The following is a 12143-nucleotide window of genomic DNA, read 5'->3' on the forward strand; positions in this document are numbered from 1 at the left end:
AGTCATTCTCTGTCCAGCTTTGTTCCATTGCTGGTGAGGAGCTGCGTTCCTTTGGAGGAGAAAAGGTGCTCTGATTTTTAGAATTTTCAGCTTTTCTGCTCTGGTTTCTCCCCATCTTTGTGGTTTTATCTACCTTTGGTCTTTGATGATGGTGATGTACCAATGGGGTTTTGGTGTGCATATCCTTGTTGTTTGTTAGTTTTCCCTCAAACAGTCAGGACCTTCAGCTGCAGGTCTGTTGGAGTTTGTTGGGGGTCCACTCCAGACCCTGTTTGCCTGGGTATCACCAGCAGAGGATGCAGAATGGCAGATGTTGTTGCCTGATCCTTCCTCTGGAAGCTTTGTCTGAGAGGGGCACCCCGGCCATATGAGGGGTCAGTTGCTCCCTACGGGGGGGTGCCTCACAGTTAGGTTGCTCGGGGTCAGGGACTCACTTGAGGAGGCAGTCTGACCATTCTCAGATCTCAAACTCCATGCTAGGAGAACCACTACTCTCTTCAAAGCTGTTGGACAGGGACGTTTAAGTCTGCAGAAGTTTCTACTGCCTTTTTTTGCTGCCTTTTTTTCAACTATGCCCTACCCTCAGAGGTGGAGTCTACAGAGACAGGCAGGCCTCCCTGAGCTGCAGTGGGCTCCACCCAGTTCAAGCTTCCCGGCTGCTTTGTTTACCTACTCAAGCCTCAGCAATGACAGATGCCCCTCCCCCGGCCTCACTGCTGTCTCACAGGTCTCATAGTTTGATCTCAGACTGCTGTGCTAGCAGTTAGCAAGGTTGCGTGGGCGTGGGACCCTCTAATCCAGCCATGGGATATAATCTGGTGTGCCATTTGCTAAAAAAAGTGGAGTATTAGGGTGGGAGTGGGTGCAATGTAGGGTACACATTGGAAAAGTACAGTATGAGGGTGGGAGTGTCTCAATTTTCCAGGTACCCTCTGTCACGGCTTCCCTTTGCTAGGAAAGGGAATTTCCCGACCCCTTGTGCTTCCTGGGTGAGGTGATGCCCCGCCCTGCTCCATGCACTGCACTCACTGTCTGACAAACCCCTGTGAGATGAACCCAGTACCTCAGTTGGAAATGCAGAAATCATCCGCCTTCTGCATCACTCACACTGCAGACTAGAGCTGGTCCTATTCTGGAAAGGCTTTTTAATAAACTTCTGTTCCTGCTCTGAAACTTGCCTCTGTCTCTTTTTCTGCCTTATTCCCCTTAGTTGAATTCTTTCTTCTGAGGAGGTGAGAATTGAGGTTGCTATAGGCACATAGAGATTCACCACTGATAACAATATTTGCAATTTACGTTAATCTCAGAGAAAAGATAGAAGGGCACCAAGAACAGGAAGATGTACATCTATCCTTTCTCTGAGATTAAGGCCAACTACAAGCATTGTAGGCACATCTCAGTCGTTAGGCAACCAATGCTCTCTGAAGCCCAAAAGAAAAAATAAATAAATAAATAAATAAAGAGAGCAAGTAGCAGAGAAATCTGAGTGATAAAATAATCACCATCAAGAAAAACAAAAAAAGCCCATGCAGTTATTCAGCAAAAGAGACTGTTAGAGACTCATTAAAATGAGTCTCTAATTGCCCATTTACCTAATATACACATTTAATTGATTAAATTGCTGGCACAAATAGTATTTGATTAAAAGAGAAAACCATAATCAATTCTTGCTATTATGGCTTCAAAAAAATACACACAAAAAAAGATAAGTTAAAACTATGCAATTTGGCACATGAACTGAGATTGTAGCCTGGTGCTGTTTTCTGCAGAGCATGCTGCTCCTTCCTGGCCCCAGATTATCCCAGTATTAGTCTGTTCTCATGATGCTAATAAAGACATACCTGAGACTGGGTAATTTATAAAGGAAAGAAATTTAGTGGACTCACAGTTCCACATAACTAGGGAGGCCTCACAATCATGGCAGCAGGCATCAGAGGAGAAAAGTCACATCTTATATGGTGGCAGAAAAAAGAGCGTGTGCAGGGGAACTGCCCTTTATAAAATCATGAGATTTCATGAGACTTATTCACTATCATAAGAACAGCACAGGAAAGATTCGCCGCCAAGATTCAGTTACCTGCTGCCAGGTCCCTCCCATGACACATGGGGATTATGAGAGCTATAATCCAAGATAAGATTTGGGTGGGGACACAGCCAACCCATATCAATCCCTCTGTCACAGTCTGGGGGCTACCGGCCATCACACTTGGGATCCTGACTCAGGGAGGATTGATATTAAATTAACATTACTATACCTCACCTAAATATTCAAAGGCTGAATTTAAAATACATTTTTCCTATGGCTCAAGGACATCAGTTAAGAAAAAAAGGTAATATATTTTTTCCTTAACTGATTAGAAATGATTTAAATAAGTACTTGAAGGGTTATGTTTTCATTGACTGCAAAATTCACTTCAGTGAAATGGCTTATTTTCTATGATGCCAAATAAATACAAGGGAAAATTCTCTTTTTCCTTGACTCCAATCTCAAATATCTTAGCTTTGAACTCATATTTAGATTTTTTTTGCCTTCAAAGTGTACAAAATTTTCAAAATCTTCTTATGTTCCTTTAAATTTCATCCTCACTGAAGAAAGGTCTGCATACATTAAAAAAAAAAAAAAAAAAAACCCAGCAACAACCAAAGGATAAAATCTTAAAGGATATAAGGCTACAAGAGCTACAAAATGGCTCATTATTTGGGGGAGTTTTTAAAATGGGCTTTCTTTATAGTATCTGTATCAAGTCAACGAGTACCTTTATCCTCAAGGTATCCTCACTGTTATGTTAAAAAGCATTGCAAGTATTCACACTAGGAACATTACGATGAAGTCTGAGACTAAGAGAGGAGTTCACAGAAAAAAGTCAGGTACAGCAGGAGGCTCAAGGTCAGGGGATGGCGCTGGGGTGGTACTAGCAGACATGGGGAATGGGTATAGAATGGGTTGAGGAGGAATGTGGGAAAATGAGATTGATTTAAAGTGAGGACTAAACTCTGATCTTTTATTTTTTTCTCTTGCCCAAATTCCTATCTAAGGGGTCTGGGGAGTCATGCCCTACAAATCATAACATCTCTTTAGATGGGATTTTGTTAACCCTATATAATGTGGCTTACCTTCCAAGCTGATTCTGGTATAGCATCACATGACTGCAGATCATGAGAGAAATCAAAATATTTTACCCTCAAATATATATCTTTGACATATTTTGAAATGACTGCTGCAAGGCCAGCAGACTGAGGTAGGGAAAATTATTATCTGTCAATAATCTCCATTAATGCAGCCATCTTTCTCTTTTCTATGTCTTTCCCAGATCTCAGAGAGATTGAGTCTAACACCTTTAAAAGTCTGAAAAGAAACATCTACCATCCATTCTTTCTGAGGGCCGCCACCTATGAGGCTTCATCTACATAATAAGAATCTTGGCCCCCACAGCCTCCTTACCTTAACTCAGGCATTCCTTTCTCCTAATTTCAAGCCTTTAAACAATAGCTCAACTCTTTAATTGTCAATTAAAGATTTCCTAAAACCCACTTATGACTTGTAAATTTCTGCTTAGAGACGTACTGCCTTTTTGGACCAACCCAAAGTGTGTCTTCCACATAGTGATTTATGATTTTACCTGTAATTCCCATCTCCCTGTAATGTATAAAACCAGGCCATAACCTGACCACCTTGGGGACACTTTCTCAGAACTTCTTGAGATTGTGTAGTCCAGGCCTCTGTCACTCATACTGGCTCAGAATAAACCTCTTTAAATACACTTTGGCAGAATTTGTTTTTTCCATCATCAAAAGTAGAGGAGGTATAAGCAGACAGGGAGGGTCTCCAGCAATTATAGAAATTTAATCAATTTGAGCAATCAGCCTGTTTTACAGCTTCCTGCCCCGCAGTCTGTTTCTTTCTAAGCCCAGTGTGGAATGCAGTCACCTACTTGGTGAAAACCAGCTCCTGACAGATTCCAGCACTTTACAGACAAACCTAAGTGAAGTTTCCTCATTACCATGCTAAAGTCTGCACTCCAGGGAGGAGCTATAGCTTCATGATCATAACATGAAACATGTGCTGGTGCAATGACTCACTGTGCTGTGCCAGTGGGACACCCCCTCCACATGCAGTGACACACCCTCCCCCATCTCCATCTCCCCATAAGACCCTCCTGTCACTTTCCCTCTGGGAGACACTGCCTTGGAGCATACCCCAGCATCCTCCTGTGAACCAAAAATAAAATTCTAAGCATCCCCAACCAACCGCATGGACCCCTCTTGGTCAAGGGTATTCCAAAGTTAACCTGAAACACTAGTTGAGGCTGTGATGGGGATGCGTGATTGGACTTGCCTCATTATACTCTCCTCTCTTTGGAATTTAGGTCCAACTGACCAGCATTAACATTAAAACAGAGACTTTAAGACTGACAAAGGAGACTCTGTAGCAATTAGAAACCAACATGACAAATAGTAGTCCCTGAAAGAAATCAAAGTATCTTACCCCAAAATATATTTTTTGACATATTTTGAAATGCCCCTGCAAAGCTATCTTTTGTGGGGGAAAATCTATATTCTGCAAAGAATGCCCTTCCCTTTCCAGGTCTTTTTCCTGACCCAGAAGCAAAATGAAGAGTCTGGTACCTTTTTAAGTCTGATAAGGAACATTTACCATCTATTCTTTCTGAGGCCTGCTACCTAGAAGCCCCATCTGCAAAAATAAGAACTTTGGTCTCCACAACCCCTTATCTTAATCCAGACACTCCCTTCTGTTGATTCTAGGTCTTTTGACACACTCTTTTAACCAATTGTCCATCAGAAAATCTTTGAGTCCACCTATGACCTGAAAGCCTCTGCTTAGAGTTGTTCCACCTTTCCTGACCAAACCAAGTCTTGACTGATATCTTATGTCTCCCTAAAATCAAGCTGTAGCCAGACCACCTAGGGTACATGTTCTGAGAACCTCCCGAGGCTGTGTCATGGGTGTGTCCTTAACCTTGGCAAAATAAACTTCCAAATTGATTGAGACCTGTCTCAGACGCTTTTTGGTTTATACTCCTTACTTGTACCAAGTAATGATTATCTTATGGGGCCAGGTGCAGTGGCTCATGCCTGTTATCCCAGCACTTTTGGAGGCCAAGGTGAGAGAATTACTTGAGTCTAGGAGGTCAAGGCTGCAGTGAACCAGTTTGCACCACTGCACTCTAACCTGGGTGACAGAATGAGACCTCCTTTCAAATAAACAAACAAATGAACAAACAATTGATTAAAAAAAAAAAAAAAAAAAACAACCCTGCATTCTCTTAAGGAGGCATTTGTTACTTGCCAGACAAATGAACCCTGGTTTTTTTGGGTAACAGAGGGAATGAATCAAGAGGCTACCAAGCAATAACGCAGGTTAGGGCGTGGATTGGTGGCCAGACAGAATGCAAAGGTTTTGCTCTCCTATTCAACCAGCCTTAGGAGAAGTCTAGAGTCACTGGCTCACTGGCAATCTGGCATTTCGAGGTCTGGGGAGTTCTGAACTGGGGCAGGCATTGACGATACAGGCAACCTGGTCACAGCACACCTGAGTGGTGAAAACACGGGGGAAGCTGAGTATCTTTGAGGGAAAGTCAGCTGCAGAGTGGGTGGCTCAGGACCTGCAGATCCTTACTGAATCCTGATCGATGATTTAAAATGATCATAAATTCTTTGCCATTCCTCCTATGAACAGATGGAGCCTCTTGGTCCACCTCTCCATCTGGGCTGGCCCTGTGACCACTGAGACTGACAGAACACAGCACAGGAATGCTGTGTTTTGTGTCTTGAGCTGGGGTTTCAAGAGGCATTGCAGCTTCCTTCTTCCCTTCTTGCAATGCTGTTGCCTCCTGAACAAGGTAGGGAAAATTGTTATCTGTCAATAATCTCCATTGAGATTATCTCCAGGCTGGCCTCCTTGAGGAAGAGAAACCGTGTGCAGACAGAAGCCTGTCTCAGCAGAGGCCCCAGATGTGCAGATGAACCTGGTTTAAATCAAGCCGCAAATCGATAATGGTCCCTAAATTCTGAGTTGGTTAAATCTTTGATACCCTAAATATTTGGAATGGTCTTTTCCGTTTCTGGCCTGGGGGCTGCCACAAGCTCTGCTACTTCTCCCCACCCATAATGTGTTTTAAATCTCTTCCCAGAGCCATTGCTGCAGCTGGGGCTCTGATGGTCTGTCTCCCAACTGCGTCACTGCAACGGCCTCACAACAGGCTTTTGGCTCCAGTCTTGGGGAACAAGCTGCAGTTTGTCCCCTGCTTCCTGACCCCCCTCCTTTAAAAAGACTCTCCTCACCCCCATGTGGGGTAGAGCCAATCTGTGCACTGGAATCTCCCCTGGGCTGGCTCTCAGCAGCACCTTCCCATGAGGTCAGCTGTCACCTGCCTTCCCCATGGACCCAGTCTCTTTTGTTCAAAGGGTCATAGTCTTCAGTGCTCTTGACCCAGGGCTTGGCATGCAGTAGGTGCTCAACACACACTTATTGGACAAATGAATGGGCTAAGGTTGGCCCTTGCTGCAGGACAGACAGTGATGCCCATGTTTTTTTCTGAGGTCCCACTTAGCTGGTTGCAGTCGATTTGTGAAACGCAAGGAAGTGAAAATGCGATCTTGCCACATTTCGCTTGTTCTTTGTTAGCATATTTTTAACAGTGGGAGTTGCCATATATAAATGGAGCAGGGCAGAGTGCAGTGGCTCAAGCCTGTAATTTCAGCATGTGGGAGATGGGAAGATTGCTGGAGGCCAGGACTTTGAGACCAGCCTGAGCAACATAGTGAGACACCATCTCTACAAAAAATGTAAAACATCTGCTGTGTGTGGAAGGGTTCACTTGTACTCCCAGGTATGTGAGAGGCTGAGTCAGGAGGATCCCTTGAGCCTGGAGTTCAAAGCTGCAGTGAGCTATAATCACTCCACTGCATCCCAGCCTGGGCAACAGAATGAGAATCTGTCTTTAAAAAAAAAAAAAAAAAAAAAAAAAAAGCAGGGTGGGGGCAAGAAGGCATTTTGGGGAGGAAGTCTTTTTGGCTCTTTTGGAGTCAGCCCTGAGCTTCTCTGGGTGTTCAATTTTGTGGGCTGACATGCTGGTGAGTTTGCACGCAGCGCCCTGACTGCCTCGGACCCTCAGTTGTGTTCGAACAGTGTGTGCCTAGACAACCTCATATGAGAGGTGGATTGTCTCTTAGCAGCGGAGATGGGAGAGTTGTCTCCACTTAAATGTCGGGTGAAAATGGAAAGAAAAGTGTACTGCAGACCACACAGCACTCCAAGAGGAAAGTACAGAATGAGAGACCTGGCTTCTATCACAAAATAAGTTAGTCTATGTGTGTATGTGGGTTTGTATGGAATGTATTCTAAGTTTTGCTTCACTTTTAACATTGTAAACGTGTGTCTATTTCTTTTTTCTTTTCCTCTGCCTCTCCTCTCACCATCGTCCTTCCCCACTGACTCTTTGTATCTCTGTCCAAATTCTATTTCTTCTGATTCCCCTCAGCATGCAATGGACAGAAAGAATAATTTAGTAAAAGCAAACAAAAAACAGGCCAAAATAATTAATTGGTAAAAATAAATATTTTCAGTCATTTTTTCATTCTTTGATAATTCTTATGGATTGTGGAGACTGTTTTCGTCAAATAATTTATGCTTGTAATAACTTTTGTCTACATTTTGGAATTTTCCAGTAGCTTGTTGCTAACTTTGGTGAGATTCCCACAGAGTAGTTTTCTTCCTTTTGGCATTGTCTTGTTTTCAGATATTTCTTGATGTGCCTTTGGCAACATTTTCATGATTCATGATTTTTGCTTTTTTTTTTTTTTTTTGATTATCTGTAGTCTTACCAGTTTTCAAGAGTTTTAATGTTGTCTTTGGAGCAAGTTAAAAAAATAAATTGGTTGAAAATGCATGTTTCCTACCACGAGTTGAAGCAGTGATAACTCCTGTGGACCTTAGGTGGTTTTGTGGACACCTGGTGAATTTGTCTGCTTTCAATCTAGTTTTATCATCTAAAAATTCAGTTTAGTTATCAACGTTATCTTTTAAACAATGAGATATTAATTTAAGGGAAGCATTTTATAACCTAATTCCTGCCTTCCTGCCCTCCTGTTGGAAGCTGCATACTTCCTCTGTGGAGCGTTTCCTGACACCCTCAGGGAAAAATGGGCTCTCCCCTGTAGCCACCACTCTGGCCTGCAACCGAGGACACTTTATTGCATTTATTTGTCAGTCCCCACCTTCAAAACTATGTATCTTTAATTTAGAAATTCTTTCCTTGTTCCTCACACATAGCTGATGTTCAATAAATATTTGTTGAATGAATGAAATGAACTTCTGGGAAGTTATATCCACCCTCTGTATATAATAATAATATAGCATTATTGTGGCATGTCCACTGTGTGCCAGAGCCTTTTGAGATGTATCTTCCCAGCAGTGCTAGTAGGGAGACATCATTATTATCATCTTCCTTTTATAGATAAGGAAAATGAGGCTCAGAGAAAGCAACTCAAAGACATGTAACGAGCAAGTGGCAGAGCTGGTATTGGAACCCAGATCTCTCTGGCTTCAAAATTCTTTCACCTAATTTTAAAATCAATTAATTTGCTAGTTAATTAAGTTTTCAGATGTATTGAGGTATAATAGATATATAAAATTGCATATATGTATGGTGCACAACATGAGGTTTGGATACATGCATACATGGTGAAATGATCACCACAAGCAAGCTAATTAACATATTCACCCCTCACATAGTTGCTATTTTTTTGTGTGTGTTTGTAGGGGTGAGGACACTTAAGATCTACTCTTTTAGCAAGTTTTGAGTATGCAATACCGTATTGTTAACTAACTACAGTCACCATGTTGTACATTAGATGCCCAAAATGTATTTAACCTGTATAACTAAAACTCTGCACCCTTTGACCAGTGTCTGTCTAATCACACCTCTCTCCTGCACCTTTTTGCTAGCCCCTGGCAATCACCATTTTCCTCTCTACTTCTATGAGTTCTACTGTTAGATTCTTCATATAAGTGAGATCATGCAGTATCTGTCTTTCTGTGCCTGGCTTATTTCACTTAACATTCTGTCCTTCAGGTTCATCCATGTTGTCATGAATGACAGGATTTCTTCTTCTAAAGGGCTGAATAATATTACACTGTATGTATATATCATATTTTCTTTATACATTTTATCCATTGATGGACACTTAGGTTGATTCCAAATCTTTGGCATTGTGCACAATGCTCCAATGAGTTGTTCTAATTATTATGCCTTTTTAATCCTTTGAGGTAAACGAGAGTGTATCAGAAATATGTTCCCTGCAAACAACTGTTTTGCCCTATTTGTGTTTTCTGAGCAGTGGATTAATGAAAAGAAGGCTGGTTGGATAAAAACTTGGGTCTTTGACCTGATTGTTATACTAACCAACTGCTAGGTGACTTTTGGTTAGTAACTTTACCTCTCTAAGCTCAGGTTTTTTTTGTTTTTTTGTTTTTTTTCTGTAAAGTTTGGATAATGATATTGCATATCTCATGGTTTTTGTAAAGATAGTTAAAATTAGACGATGTACCATAAAATGATGCTTTTTAAAGTAGAAGTAAAATTAACTAAATATTTTCCCTTGGTATTCAGCAAAGTTTATTTTTTAAATGCTGGTCTGGCATAGCTGTGTGAAAGGAACAGTTTAGATCTATGTCTGGCCCAATACTATAAAGAGAAATGAATGTGCTGGAGCAGTGCTTGACAGGTGATCAAAAAATTAAAAAAAAATCTTTTTTAAAATTTGGACTGCAGTAAAGGTATATATAGGAGCTTTAATTTCTCAAGGACATTAGCAAAATCTAGTTTACCTTTTAGTATGAGAGATGACCATTTAAGAGATCAAGGAACCCAAGACCTTTGCAAAATGGAATAGACTCAAGCCCTGTTTATTTATTTATTTTTTTTTTTGAGACAGAGTCTTGCTCTGTCACCAGGCTGGAGTGCAGTGGCACAATCTCGGCTCATTGCAACCTCCACCTCCCAGGTTCAAGTGATTCTCCTGCCTCAGCCTCCTAAGTAGCTAGGACTACAGGCATGCACCACCACGCCCAGCTAATTTTTGTATTTTTAGTAGAGACAGGGCTTCACCATGTTGGTCAGGATGGTCTTGAGCTCTTGACCTTGTGATCCACCAGCCTTGGCCTCCCAAAGTGCTGGGATTACAGGCATGAGCCACTGTGCCTGGCCAAGTCCTGATTTTTGAGTCTCAGTGTCAGGGAGATAGTGGACAGGGAAGGCCTGGACTGTGTCCAGTGACAGGAAGAGAAAATAAGGCCCCAGGTGTAAAACAACCTTAAGTAAAGAAAACATCAACATGGTATGGTAACCATGCATTTTATGGTCTGTGTGCTGGTGCTTTGACATCTGGGGCCTTGCTGACCTTGGGGAGACTGCTGTCCCAGGGTTTGCTGATTTCTAGAGAGTGTCAATCATTTTCCCATGAGCATGCTTTTCAAATGCAAATCAACCAAACCAGAGCTCATACTTCTAGCCACATTTTTTTCTCATAGGTTCTCATACTCTGGGACGCTCTCCACCTGCCATAGTCACTTCAGACAACTAGGGTCAGCCGCTACAGCCCACAGCCCTCTGAAATTGTTCAAACCAGCCAATCCTAAGCCTGTGTGCCCTGCCTTACCTGTTCCTTCCTGCAGAAACCATAATAAAGTCTCTTGCCCACAGTCCCCTGCCCCCTCTGCCTCTGACCAGCCCTGGTACTTCCCCAGGTGGCCTCTCCTCCTGGGAACCTTGAGTAACAATTTTTCTTTTCAACAGTAGTCATCTTGTGATCTGTTGGCCTTACTCTACTTCGAATTTTTAACTAATACACTATATTTTAAAACACACACTTGTGGCCCAGGTTGAAGACAAGGGCTTCAGCAATCATGGAAAGGGTTGGCTTGTGTACAGAATAGCACTCGGGATCGGGAGGTGTTAATGATCTTTTGGAACCTGTCCCTGGGATCAGTGGTTATGTTTCTGTGGCTACATGTAGACACGTGAGCTAAGAGAGCATAACTTGATGCCCTGTTGCGCTATTTCATAGTCCCCTGCAGGAACGTGGACCAGCAAGGCTGTGCTCAGAGCAGACAAGTGTAGGTCTCGTGGCTTGGGGCCAGTATTCGTCAGCAACACTATGTGGTGGTGATGAGAGGCCACCAATGGCCCCAAAGACACCACTTCTCCTTCCACTTTGGTCAACTTTGCTTGGACCAAACCTCCAGGGTGCTTGGGCAATTTGAGGGAAGAGGGGAGAAAGACTCAAGAGGAGTATTAGATTTCCTTCTAGTAAAGCATGTTTGCTTAAGCAGTTAACTAGCAAGAAGAAGAGTCATGATCATAGTAATATAGATCCCATTATTGTTAGTCAATCACCAGGGCTGGAATATGGTTTTTGTTGTGGAGATTAGTAGGAGGGAGAAGCCTCAGTGAAACCTGAGAAGTGGAGAGGGGCACGGAGATGGGGCAGGCAGGGGGGCTTGTGCAGCATCACACCTCTCTACCCAGAGCCTCTCCTTCTGTACCTTCTCTCTGCTCAGAACACAGACTTTGCAGCCAGAAGCTGCTTCTTGTCTAGTGCAGCCTGGAGCTCTGTCCCTGAGACTCGCTGCCAGGTCTGTTCTGCTTAGGAGTCCTGGGGATCCCAGACTGATGAGCCTGGTCATGTCTCACAGTGTGCAGAGACACTTTAGAGTGCTACAATTCCAGAAAGGCTGGCCTTTGCCCCGCTGGCCCAGCACTGCAATATCACTGTGCTGAATACTGAGTGTGAATAGTACTGAGATGCTTCTTTCGACTCAAACATTATAAACATGCAGCTTCTTTCTCTAAGTAATTGCAAGCCTTCTGCTGTAATTTGTAGTAGAGGTCCGCACAGATCATTCACCTTGCTCACAGCTCTCTTCCAATTATAAGAGAAGCCTGTTCCTTGTTTCCTTTTTGATTTTTATTTATTTTTAATTGACTAGGGGTGGATAATAGACAACGTTTTAAGAATAATGAATTCAGAGAGAATGTGAAAACTACTGGAACAGGTCTCTCACCCTTTTTTTTTTTTTTTTTTTTTTTTTTTTTTTGAGATGAAACCTCGCTCTGTTACCC

This window comes from Papio anubis, chromosome 1 (assembly GCF_008728515.1).
Source record: "Papio anubis isolate 15944 chromosome 1, Panubis1.0, whole genome shotgun sequence".
Taxonomy (NCBI): Eukaryota; Metazoa; Chordata; class Mammalia; order Primates; family Cercopithecidae; genus Papio; species Papio anubis.